Raw genomic sequence first — 11452 nt, forward strand, 5'->3', positions numbered from 1 at the left:
CTGTGGCAGGGCCAGTGATCCAACATTGCCAAAACCACAGCAAAGTTTTCTTTAAAGCTAAACACTTGTCTCCCCAGAGCAAGTCTCTGCCTTCGTACACCACTGCCTGTCAACTCATTTCTCTGTTGTCATCCAGAAGAAGGAATAACAAGTGAAAATCACACACCAGGGTGGCCTGGGAAAATTTTGACAGCCTGACAAAGGAAAGCAGAGAAAGTATCTACTTGTTTATACATTTTCAGATCTTTGAATAAAGATTTCCCTGAAAAAACATCGTGACTTCCTCTAACCAGAACAAAAAAAAAAAAAAAAAGATGACATCTTATATCTCATCAGATTTTCTGGTGCAAAAGCTAAACCAGGTACTTAGATGGATGATGCCATTCAGTGACAGTAACATCCCTTCTGCGAAGCACAACCTGCATTTAAAAACACAGACTAAACCAAACTCACCAAAAGAACAGAGTGTACAGAAACTACACACCACCCACTCAGCCTCGCAGATGCAAAACAACTGAACTCACAAGGAGGAAAGCAAACACTGAAGGCAGTCGGAGCACAACACTCAGCTCAGGCAGCAGCGATAAAGGACCAACTGTGTCATCAGGGTGGGCAAAAGGCTGCACAAACACAGCCCTGGGCATGCAGTGCCCTGTGTCACCCCAGAGGCCTCTCTGGAAGCTGACAGGGGTTCCAGCTGCCTCCTACCTCTACCATGCTTCTCTTTTCTAGCCCTAGAGCGCACTTCTTAGCATGAAGCACATTTGGAGAGCTGTAGTGCTCCAGACTCTCTCAGGTATAGCAAGTACATGCTTAGCCCCTGTTAGTTTAGACACTGTGGGAATGGCACCAAGACTAATATGGGAAATGGAAGGGAAAGCTTCATGGGAATACGTTAGAAGATCTCAATAAAGGACACAACAACAGGATTACATGCTGTCGACAAAGGACAGAGCAAGGGAATTTTCCTTGGGTATTAAGCTACGAAGCACTGCTTGACCCTAATGAAGATGGTCAAGCAGTGCAGGAGATTCTTGGAGAGGCTGTGAAATCACCATTCATGAAGATATTCAGTAATCAGACAGATATGACCCTAAGCAGCCCAATGCAGCTCTGCAGTCGGTCCTGCTTGGAGTGGATGTAAGAATCAGATGATCTTCAGAGACCTCTTTCAAATCTAATTTAGATTCTACAATGGTGGTTGATCAAAAGTTACCATTGAGTGTTGGAATAGCTCCTCAACGGGAGCTTGAGAATGGCTGTTTAAGTGTTTAGGAAGAGAATTGTGATCAGGGTAAAGAAATTAAAAGCAGAACAATTTGGAAACATTCTGTTATTAAAATAAACTTGATCAAACAGGTTTTGGGGAAATCACAGGCCTGTCATATGTCTGACATTTCTGATATTGCTGGATGCATCTGGGATGGGAAAGGCAGACTGGGGAGAGAAGGAGCAGTACCTTCCTCCACCTTCACGAGATGACTTTTCTTCCCACCATACTTTTGCATGTTGAAGAGGTGAGGGTAATGATCTGCTGTGGGAGGAGACAGTCCAGTGCCAGTAGGTTCTGGTAGACAGGAGTGACCTCTCCTGGATACTGCCAGCCTAGTAGTCCTACTCTAGGAATGGCTAGAACACAGCCACAGGTTCTGGTTGCCTCTCTTTGGGCAGAGTGCAAGAGAGGCTCCCAGCAAATATCTGCAGGCTAACCAGTGTCAGCCCCCAAAACACATACCTGACAGCAGGCACCCTCTGCAACATTGTCAGCCTCCAGAGAAAGACATCATTTGGAAGCACCTTTGATTTGTATTTGGCATGACCAGGATTACCTGATAATGAAGTACTCTCTATTTCATCCATAACCACAGAGTTCATTAAGCAGATTTAATATAAAAGATATTTAAATCTGTGGGGCCTATTCCAGTTAACCTGTCATTGGAGCAGCGTGAAATGCAGAAAGGTGACTGGAGAGAACAGTGACAGTTATTATAAGTAGTAACCTAATTAGTCACATAATTATATAATTACAGAAAAATTGGGGTTGGGAGGGACCTCTGGAAGTCGTCTCATTGAAGCTCCTGTGCAAACCGGTGTGATTAGGTGGTCAGGTTACTCAGGAACTTGTCTGGTTCAGTTTTAGTATCTGCAGAGACACTTTCTCTCTAGGAAAGTTGCATGTCTTTTCTATGGGAACAGGCCTTATTAAAGCACTCTTGGCCCCGTATTTGGTGAGATCACTAGTTTATTTAATGTAGATAACTCTATCAGCATGTTTACATCAGTAATAATTTTACAGCCTCACTTGGCATTGTCATATAAAAACAGCAATCCACAAAATTAGTATTGCTCATGGGAAGCAGGTAGCATTTAGAATGATACAAAAATGGTAAGCTTGGAAAGCCAAGAAGCATGCTCAGATGTACAGGTTTACCTAAAAGCCTGTCCAGCATGACAAATTAATTTGTAGAATGCATCCAAAGTGGGATCACTCATATGGTAGCCAAGGATGGTGATGGTTCTGTGTGTACAGAGGAAGACAGTTCCTTGCATAGTAACACCTCCATAAGGGATGATTACAAATCTGACTCCACCCAGGGGTCATGGTATGCCATCAGTTAAACATGATCCCTTGACATGATACTGTCGGTAGAACAAATGTAATGCTTGGACCTATAAGCACGAAAGTATCATGTAAAAGCAGAGAGGTGGCATTACCTCAGTATACACTACTGTTGAAACAGCAGCAGAAACTACTACACTGCATCAAAAGAGAATGTGTGGCTATATGTCAGTGTTCACAGTTCAAAAACAACACAGCAACGGTCAAGAGTTCAGGGAAGAGCTTCAAGAGAGATACAGCATCTGGGAAACATACTTCTAGCAAGAAACTTAAGAAGGTCAATCCAAGTTTACCCAACAGAAGGTCAAAAGATTACTTGAGCTCTATCTACCATTATCAGAACAAGAAGAAATTATTAAGATTAGGGCTCTTTAATCAGGTAGAGAGAAAAAAACCAGGAATATAACTTTTTGTTGTTGTTGGAAACAGAATCCAAGCAAATTCAGAGGACCTATAAGGAGCATTGCTTAACAAAAGCCTTAAACTATTAGAACCATTTGTGTAGGAATGGGGTAGAACTTCCACAGTTTGAGGTCTTGAACTGAAGTTTAAACAGCCTTTTTTCAAAAATACAATGCATCTCAAGAAACGCTGAAGCAGAAATTATTGAGTAAGATTTATTGTCAGAACAGATAATCATAAAGATCCCTCTGGTCTTAAAAATATGAGAAGTGCCCAGGAAGAACAGCAAAGATCTCTGAAAGCACTGAAAGACATCAGAACAAATTGTGCTGCGTTACAGAAGAGATTTTAATTACTATTAGAAGTTGCAAAAGAAAGTGAAATCTTTTTGAAAGCCACAATTTCTTTAATAAATATTAAAAATGCAGTGAGGAAATCCTTGATATAGCTACCAAAAACTGAAGGAAATAGAAAGGGCATTTGTAGAAAACAAAAAAGGGGATGCAGAGAAATATTTATTTTCTCCAAAACTTGAGTGTAAATCCAGACTAATTTTGGTGCAACTGAGAGCAGCATGTGGCCTCTCATTTTAAACAAATAAAGCAGAGTTTCGTACCCTCATAAAATCAAACACAGAAAAACAAAGAAAGATGTAAAAATTACAGTCTGGAGGTTGCTCAGTATTGTTGTGTTTGCTCTGCCCATTTTTTGAAAAGTGACCTTGTGCCTTGTTTTTTTGCATATTTGCAGAGGCTTTGTGGGTGCAGAATACCACCAAGCCAGCCACTCTGTGCTCGTGCCAGTGATAATATGCAGTTGCAAGCTGCAATGGAGAGTCAAGCAGCTGGCAGAGGACTGGCTGGGAAGTGTGCTGCTTTGACGTGAAACCAGATGGTGTTTCAGCGGTGTTTTGCTTTGAGATTTCTGGATTTGCTCAAATCCGGGAAACTCGGGAGGAGGGGAAGCATAAGCAGATGAAAACATGCCGAACTAAGAAACAGAGAGTTTGCACAAGCTCCCCTGCACACAGTGCAGGGAGAAACATAGCCCCACGCCTGCCCACTGGAGCCGCACTGGGACCCAGCCCAGAGGAGCCATGCCGTGAGTGAGGACATGCGGACAGGGGGAGACTTACAAACCCAGCTCCTTGGGCAGATGGGAAAGGAAACAGGAACTCAAAACAGAATAATGCTTTACAGAAGATATTTTTTTTTTTTTCAAAATAAATTCAAAACAACCACCAGCTGGTTCTCATTTCAGTCTGCAGATGAATAGATTTCGAGCAGAAAAGCAGCGACATATGCCTCAGTGCTGCTTTGCAGGAAGCAGAGAGGCAATTATCCACATGGAACTCTCCCCTAGGCCTTCCAACCCATGAGGCTGTGCAGTACAAAGCTCACCTGAGGCAGGGGAGCTGCACCCTGTCGATGCCTGTTGCTTTTCCAACCCTAGGTGAATCCTTCCGGGGAGCCACAGGGCATGGCTGGTCTGTGGGAGCTGGAATAAATGTTGTCCCTTCCTTTCACACCCTCAGAGCTGCTCGTGAGCTGGGCAAGGGTGGAGGGAGGCACAAGAAGAGAGCTGTTATGGGACAGTCACGGGAGACAAGACTTTCACAGATGCCCTCAGGAGGCAGGATGGGACCTGTGCTGAGCTCTCAGTGGCTTTTTGGGGATGGAAAGTAAAACTTATCTGCCAGTTACAGGTTTTACCTACTCAAGTCCCTATAGTTTTTCACAACTTACACACAAGGGAGAATAGCCGAAGGTCATAGCCTTTCAGGAAGCATGTCACCTCCCTCCATGTGCAACCAACCTCCATGCTCACCTTACTCTGTGTGAAAAAGCCCCTTGAGACCAGCTCTGCACAGGCTCTTGGTCTGAGAGCCTCTGCACTTCATCTGCAAAACTGTTTGGACCTTAAGAGTTCAAGTTACATCAAGGAACACAGAGGGGCCCTGGGACACAGTCCAGCCATCCAAAGCCAAGCATCTCCCTGCCTGGGACTTACCACTTCTTGTGCCACCATCCTCAGCCATGGAGGTCTGCCTGATAGAGCAGCAGCAGTCTGGGCAACTTCAGCTGAGAAGCCAGCAGGGGGAAGCCGAGCAGGTAGGGAATTGGCTTTGCAAGATGGCTGCACATTTCCTGCACATTCAAGGATGATCCTGTGCCAAGAAGGGGACGAGGAGGCTGGAGTTGCTTTCATGGCTTTTGGAGAGTCTTCAAAATCCTCTCTCCAAGATGGTGTATATAAGGAAGCTGTGCTGGCTGATTAGTTGCAACAGAGCCTTGAGGAGGAGGCAATAGGTGTATTGAGGTTGGGACAGAACACATATGTGCATGCTGCAGAGGCAACCTTGTCCTTTCTGAAGTTTAGTCCACCATTCCTGCTTCACAGGGCTCTTCCTGGGACAATTGGATCTAGGGGTGCCGCAAGGTTTTTTGATACCTACTGGAGCTGAGGTCAAACAAGGAGAGAAAATACAAGCAGGGACTTAGCACAATGGGTTTGTGGCAATCACTGTCTCTTACGAGGGCAGGCTCCTGTGTGTTTTCCAGCCATTCCCACTCATGTCACAGTCAGCATCCTTTAGTGCTAAGCCTAGATCATAAGCTTCCTGGGATGGACTCCACGTGAATTTGTATATAAAACAGAAGGAGAGCAAGTACATGTTTTATATAAACGGATATTGAGTAAGGAACTCCGCCACAGTTAACATTACCTCAGGTCAACCCGAGTCCTTGTTATGATTGCAAATGGTTTCTCAAGTACAGCTCTTCCCATCAAGGAATGTGCGTTTAAATATCTGTAACATATCATGCACAAATACATCGCTATATAAACAGTACACACACATAAACTCTCAATACTCCTGTGTTATGTCGTTACATTTGTCTCATGTTCTATCCTGATCAACAATCTTCTAAAAGCCTTCATGCTTTTCAGACATCCTGTTCTGAGAGCAGCCTGGACTTGCTAGTTAATGTCACATCAGCTTGTTGTGACAAATCAAGAGCGTTGATTGGCTTTTTATGGTCCTGGAAAAGCAGGTTATGGTTTCTTTGAGACTGAGTAGTTCCTATTTCTCTGACTGTTCCTGCTACCAAACAGCTACCTAGCACAGAAAGCTGACAGCCCTGGTGAGGGAGAGAGCCACAGAGGAACACGAGACTAGCAGGCGGTAATTCTTGCACTTGTTTAGAGCTGGACTAAAAATAGAGGGTCTTGAACCCGTTTTGCTGCAAAAAGCCTGCATAATTCAGCCAAGTTTTACCAGGAAATTGCAGCTATAAAGGAAACTTAAAAGGTCTCTGGAAGCCCATCCAAAATAGTGTTATGTCAAAGTGCCCTGTATGAGAGGGCGGTGGAGGACTGGGTGGGGACGCAGATGCTAAAGGCAACTCTGGCCTGCCAGGAACAGAGCTTTGCCCCCCACCTCTGGTGTGTGCCTACTGTCAGGACAACGTGTCCAAGCTCTCTGAACTCAGGGCAAGAGGCAACCCTTTGCTTACTCATTTCTGTACTGCACCCCCAGTACATGCGCACACCGTGTACTGCCTCTGCCTTGGGAATTGACTTCTACCAAGGGAATTCAGGGAAATGACGAGAAGGAAACTTTGCTTGCCAGACTGCAATGCAAACCTTTTAAGATAACTTCTCCCCCTGTATTGATACAAGTATCCAAAGACAAAACTAAACATTAAGTTCACAAGACCTCCCCTTTGTTTCTGCAACCCTGCAAATTTAAGGAGCTGACATTCTCCACCAGTCTCCTGCCTTCAAGTGTCATTTCTGGTTTTCTCTCCTTTGATTCCTTAAGCCCCTGCTTGCTTCCTGCTTCCTTGTCACAGTCTGCTCTCAGCATTTCCTCAACATAAAACAGAGGCCATGACCTTCTGCAGATGGTGTAAAGGGCAAACTCTGGCAGAGCTCATCCCTTCTCATTTTGCCTATAAGGAGTTTACCCACTCAGTTTTATGTCATCCACTACCACTTTTAGATGTTCAGAGATGCAAACTTAACTCCAAATGTTAGACCCTCTACAGAAATTCAATATCTTAAATACCCCCATCACTTGGTGAGGAGCAGCACCTATCCCTGAGAATACAGGGAAGAGAATACGGTTGAGCCAAGGTGACAAAGATGCCTTTATTCTCCAGTTGAAAGCATTGCAACACTTTTAGTAGTCATGAGGATGCCCAAGCTTTACTACCTAACACACATATCAAAACTGACTTCCATGGCAGAACTGCATAAGGGTAGATCCATCTCTGTAAAGAGTAGGAATAGCTGTGACAAGGCAGTTGGCACTTCAGGCTGCGAATGCAGGAGTGCATGAGTGGAAGGGCATTCATGACTCAAACCTGTTGCTAGGATCATAAAATGTCCTTTCCAGCTTTCCCTGAAACCATTTGGACTGCTCTCTGGCACTCCTGGCACCAGCCCTACCTGAGATGGGGATGCTTTCATCTGCACTCGCAGCAGGGATATTTACTGAACTAGTAAATCAGTAGCAGCAGCCTCAAGGCTCTAGCTGGCACAACAACTAAGGCACCAAGGCAGGAAGCAGCCAAGAGTGTGGTGCAGTGAGCCAAGGGCAGCTGCCTTCTCCGTGGGACTGCAGGTGCCATCCCTGCTACCCTGCATGCTCTCAGCAGCCTGGTCCCTGCCATGCCCTGGATGTGCTGTGATGGTGCAGGGGGACTGGAGTCACACAAGGGGAAACACTGCTAGGGTTTCCTGCCTGGGACTGCAGCATCATCACAGAGACGGGTGCACTTACAGAAGGCAGACCCAATTTTTCCATTAAAGATCCACCTAGAAATAACAGGGGAAGCCCAGGCAGGGAAAACAAGCATGGCAATAGTCAGCAAACCAAAACTCCTCCACTTTCATGATAAATTAATTAGTCTGGAGGCAGCCACCAGAAACTTTCCAGCTTGTTGCAGCAGACTGAGTCATCCTATACTCTTCCCACTGCAAAGTTTAAAGACTGTCACACTCAACAGCCAAAGATGTATGTGAAACAAAGTGAAACAGAATTGACAGGAGCTGGTAGGTAAGGGGCTGCCATTTGTTTTTTGCTGGAAACCTTACACAATCCAGTTAAAGGGGCTGTATTTCACTGTAAAAGTGTAACTGCCCTACTGGTGTTGAAAGAATGACACACAATAGGTAAGTCAGGTTTATTAGCATTTGTCAGGCAACAAATGCACATGTCACAAGACCCTGACAGTGCACTGATGGAGGTCAAAAATAGCCACAAGGATGGTCTAGTCAGACTTTAGACTTGAGATAATTAGAAATGTGTTCTACCTGTTCGCCTCCAGCCGAGTCTCCTCTCCTCTCACAAAGCCAGTGAAATCAAATAGGAAGAAAAAAATGGCTGATACTCCTTGAAGGCTTGTTTGCATCTACACGTAGACATGTCGGATAGGTTCTGTTACTACCAGTCTTCACCCTTTTAAATAATAAAGAAGCAAGAATTTAACAGCATTGTGCAAATTCCTGTATCATCCTGAAATGTCTATTGTGACTGTCAAAACACATGACATGTTAAGAACATGATAAAACATATAATTGGGTCTCAGGTCAGGAGAGAGAGAAAATGGATGTGTACCATCCTATTCTTGATGAAATGCAACAAGTTTCTACTGCATAGCAAAAAATTTATCATTGTAATGCTGTAAATGGTGTAATGGTGTAAAGCCAGGATCATGGATCCAAATTTGCATCAGGTATCACATACTTTCTTCACAGTACTGCTTGTGAACCTCTTCTGATCTGCATTTCAGATGCCTGGTTTTGAATACAAGAGATATCAATGGATTAAAACCAGATCAAGTGGTCTTCAAAGTCACTCTGACAAATGAGAACAAATGTAGCAATATTTTCCTAAATTTCTCCTATGGCAACCTCTGTCAAGCCACAAGATCTCTCGTGTTATCCTCTACCCTTCTGTTGGCTCTGTCTCCCTTGCCTGTCACCCCGTTGCCTAGGGAAGTCAGGCAGTAACCCACCACATATATTATTCCTAAGATATGTTAAAATTGGTTTAGAACTGGTGAAAAATGACAGTCCCAGAGATCAAGACAGACCACTGAGATAGAGCAGTAGGGCAAGATCCTTAGGTACTGCCTAGTACTAAAATTCCTCCAGGGAAAGGGAGAATTTAAACTTCGCAGTCTGTTCCAGGTTTGCTTCCCTGGGAATGCCAATTAGTGTTCAATATGGCATTTTCAAAAATATAGCTCTGAAGAGTTTATGAACTTGGCAAAGATCATAAACACATCGGAGACCATCGAGTGGCCATGAGATGACTGTCAGTGACAATTTTTGAACTCAATTAGCGGGGGGCATATTCTAAGCAGTGACTCAGAAATGAGTGCCTCTCTAACCTTTTTGTCAACCTTGCTTCTTGCCTCCTAATGATTGCTAAATTGAATCTGAAAACATCCACAATGATGACAAGAACAAGAGCTCTGATTCCTGGGAACAGGAGCTGATGACAGGGGAATTGCTGGTTTTAGCAAAGCGCTGGTTCCTGGGCTCTGCTCCATCAGATGAATGTTTCCTTATTATGTCCCCAAAATCCCCTGGGCAGGGCAACATGCAGTAGAAGCACACTCAGTTATTTTTCAGAGACTTTCCCCTCCAGGCTGTCAGAGATCTGAAGAAGCTGGCGACCAGCCCATACTTATTCTGATAAATGCTGTTTGCCACTAAAAATGGATTAAAATAGCCTCTGAAAGCTCATCTGAAGGGGAACAAGCAGTCTTCTTCAGAGATGACATTAGCAGGAAGATGTGGAAAGGGCTATTCTGAGGGCTGCTTATTTTTGGCTTTCACCCCACTTTGTCATATGCCCTGACCAAAGCAGAATAAGGAAATTATAATTAGCACTTGGGGCACTGTTGATGGGAGCAGCAAACAGGACCCAGCCAAAATTCAAACCCTAGGTTCCTCTGGTTCTTCTTCCATTCTCTTCCCCATGATATGTAACCAAAAAATTTGGGCTTTGGCCACCACATCCATCAGACAGTGTGGATTCTCCATTCAGCACAAAATGACCATACATCAGGAGCTAGGCACTGGCCATCTTTTTGGCCTGCCTAATCCTGCTCTTAGTCTTTCCCTTCATGACTAGCTGGAAGTGAGATAAATGCCAGAATATTAAGGGTTAACAGAGGGACAGTGCCAGTTTCTCACTATGATTTTTAATCACTAAATAGCCATATTCAATTAAATGCTCACACACAGAGCAATGAATTTGGGCTTCACAGGGAGGTGGGTTACAGTCTGTTTCTTAGAATAATCTCAGGGGTTTATAATAAAAAGTTCCCCAGCCTGAATCTGGGACACCAGGGATGCTCTTAATCACTCTCATACAGCACCTCAAAGTTGTTGCAGCTTTTGTCCTCCATTCTATGGGTCTGAAGTTAATTTGCAATTAATGCACTGTGGGCAGGGAGTGCTCCATGATATGTGGTGGGAAGAATGCAGGGGGCGGGTGGGCAGGAAATTCTCGTTATGCCCTTCCAAATATTGGGGTACCCCACTTAATGGCAAGTCTTCCTTAAGGTACACTATGACTCAACAGCTCTTCTGTCTTTCCCAGCTTTCTGCAGTCTCCAGACTCTTCCTGGGCTACAGCAGATTGTAGCAAGCCTACATTACCAGTCTTTTCTTCTCCTAGTTTATATTCTGATAATCAGCAAGCCATGAACAAAAAATTCAGTTATAGCTGACACTGATACTCAACCCAAGGTGGCAATCTTACTATTGTTTAATAGTAACAGCCTCCTGCCCCCATGTAAATATAGTTTTGCATTGAAAGACTTCTACTTTACATATTTTTTTCATTAATTACAAATAAGGAATTAATAAATAAATCCTATGTATGTAATGAGTCATAGATTAACGTACAATATTTTGCCTTGAAAACATCATAGGTAACTGTAAGAAACTTGTAAGAAATAAACTGTCCATTTCACACATCTTCATAATCTTTACCTTCCTCCTCCAGGTATTTGCTGAAATGATTCTGTACACAGTCTTCCATCTGGTATAGATTTGCGCAGCTTGTGGATTTTTGCACTGGAGTTCTACTAGTTCTGTTGACTGATCTAGTAGGATACTTCCAGTTTTCCTGCTTAGAAATCCATGTTAACCCTGGTATAAAGATTAAGAAAAGCAAGATACAATTAGTTCTCTGTTGCCTTTCAGTTAACTGGTCTAAAGTTGCAAAGAGCCATGGTTTATAAAATGAATAAAGACAAAGGGTTGTTTCAAAACCTCCTTGACTCCCTCTGATATGAAACTGCTAGAAAGCCATGATTATTTCTTAACAGTTGATGCATTTCCCCTCTTTTTTCCCAGCCCACCAAGAATACTGGAATCCCATTTTCAAGGTCTTTTTTTCCATAG

At 43.7% G+C, this 11452-nt stretch overlaps 1 long non-coding RNA gene across 1 annotated transcript; it reads right to left on the minus strand.

Moving 5' to 3' along the window:
- Positions 1-4985: 4985 nt before the first annotated feature.
- Positions 4986-11191, minus strand: LOC126650950 (uncharacterized). The gene is made up of 3 exons (XR_007631532.1): positions 11039-11191; positions 8342-8486; positions 4986-5831 (listed from the first exon to the last, which is right to left on the minus strand). It is a non-coding gene; the product is annotated as an uncharacterized LOC126650950 (long non-coding RNA).
- Positions 11192-11452: the final 261 nt, after the last annotated feature.

This window comes from Myiozetetes cayanensis, unplaced genomic scaffold, assembly GCF_022539395.1.
Source record: "Myiozetetes cayanensis isolate MyiCay16 unplaced genomic scaffold, myiCay2020 scf6-25, whole genome shotgun sequence".
NCBI classification, from domain to species: domain Eukaryota; kingdom Metazoa; phylum Chordata; class Aves; order Passeriformes; family Tyrannidae; genus Myiozetetes; species Myiozetetes cayanensis.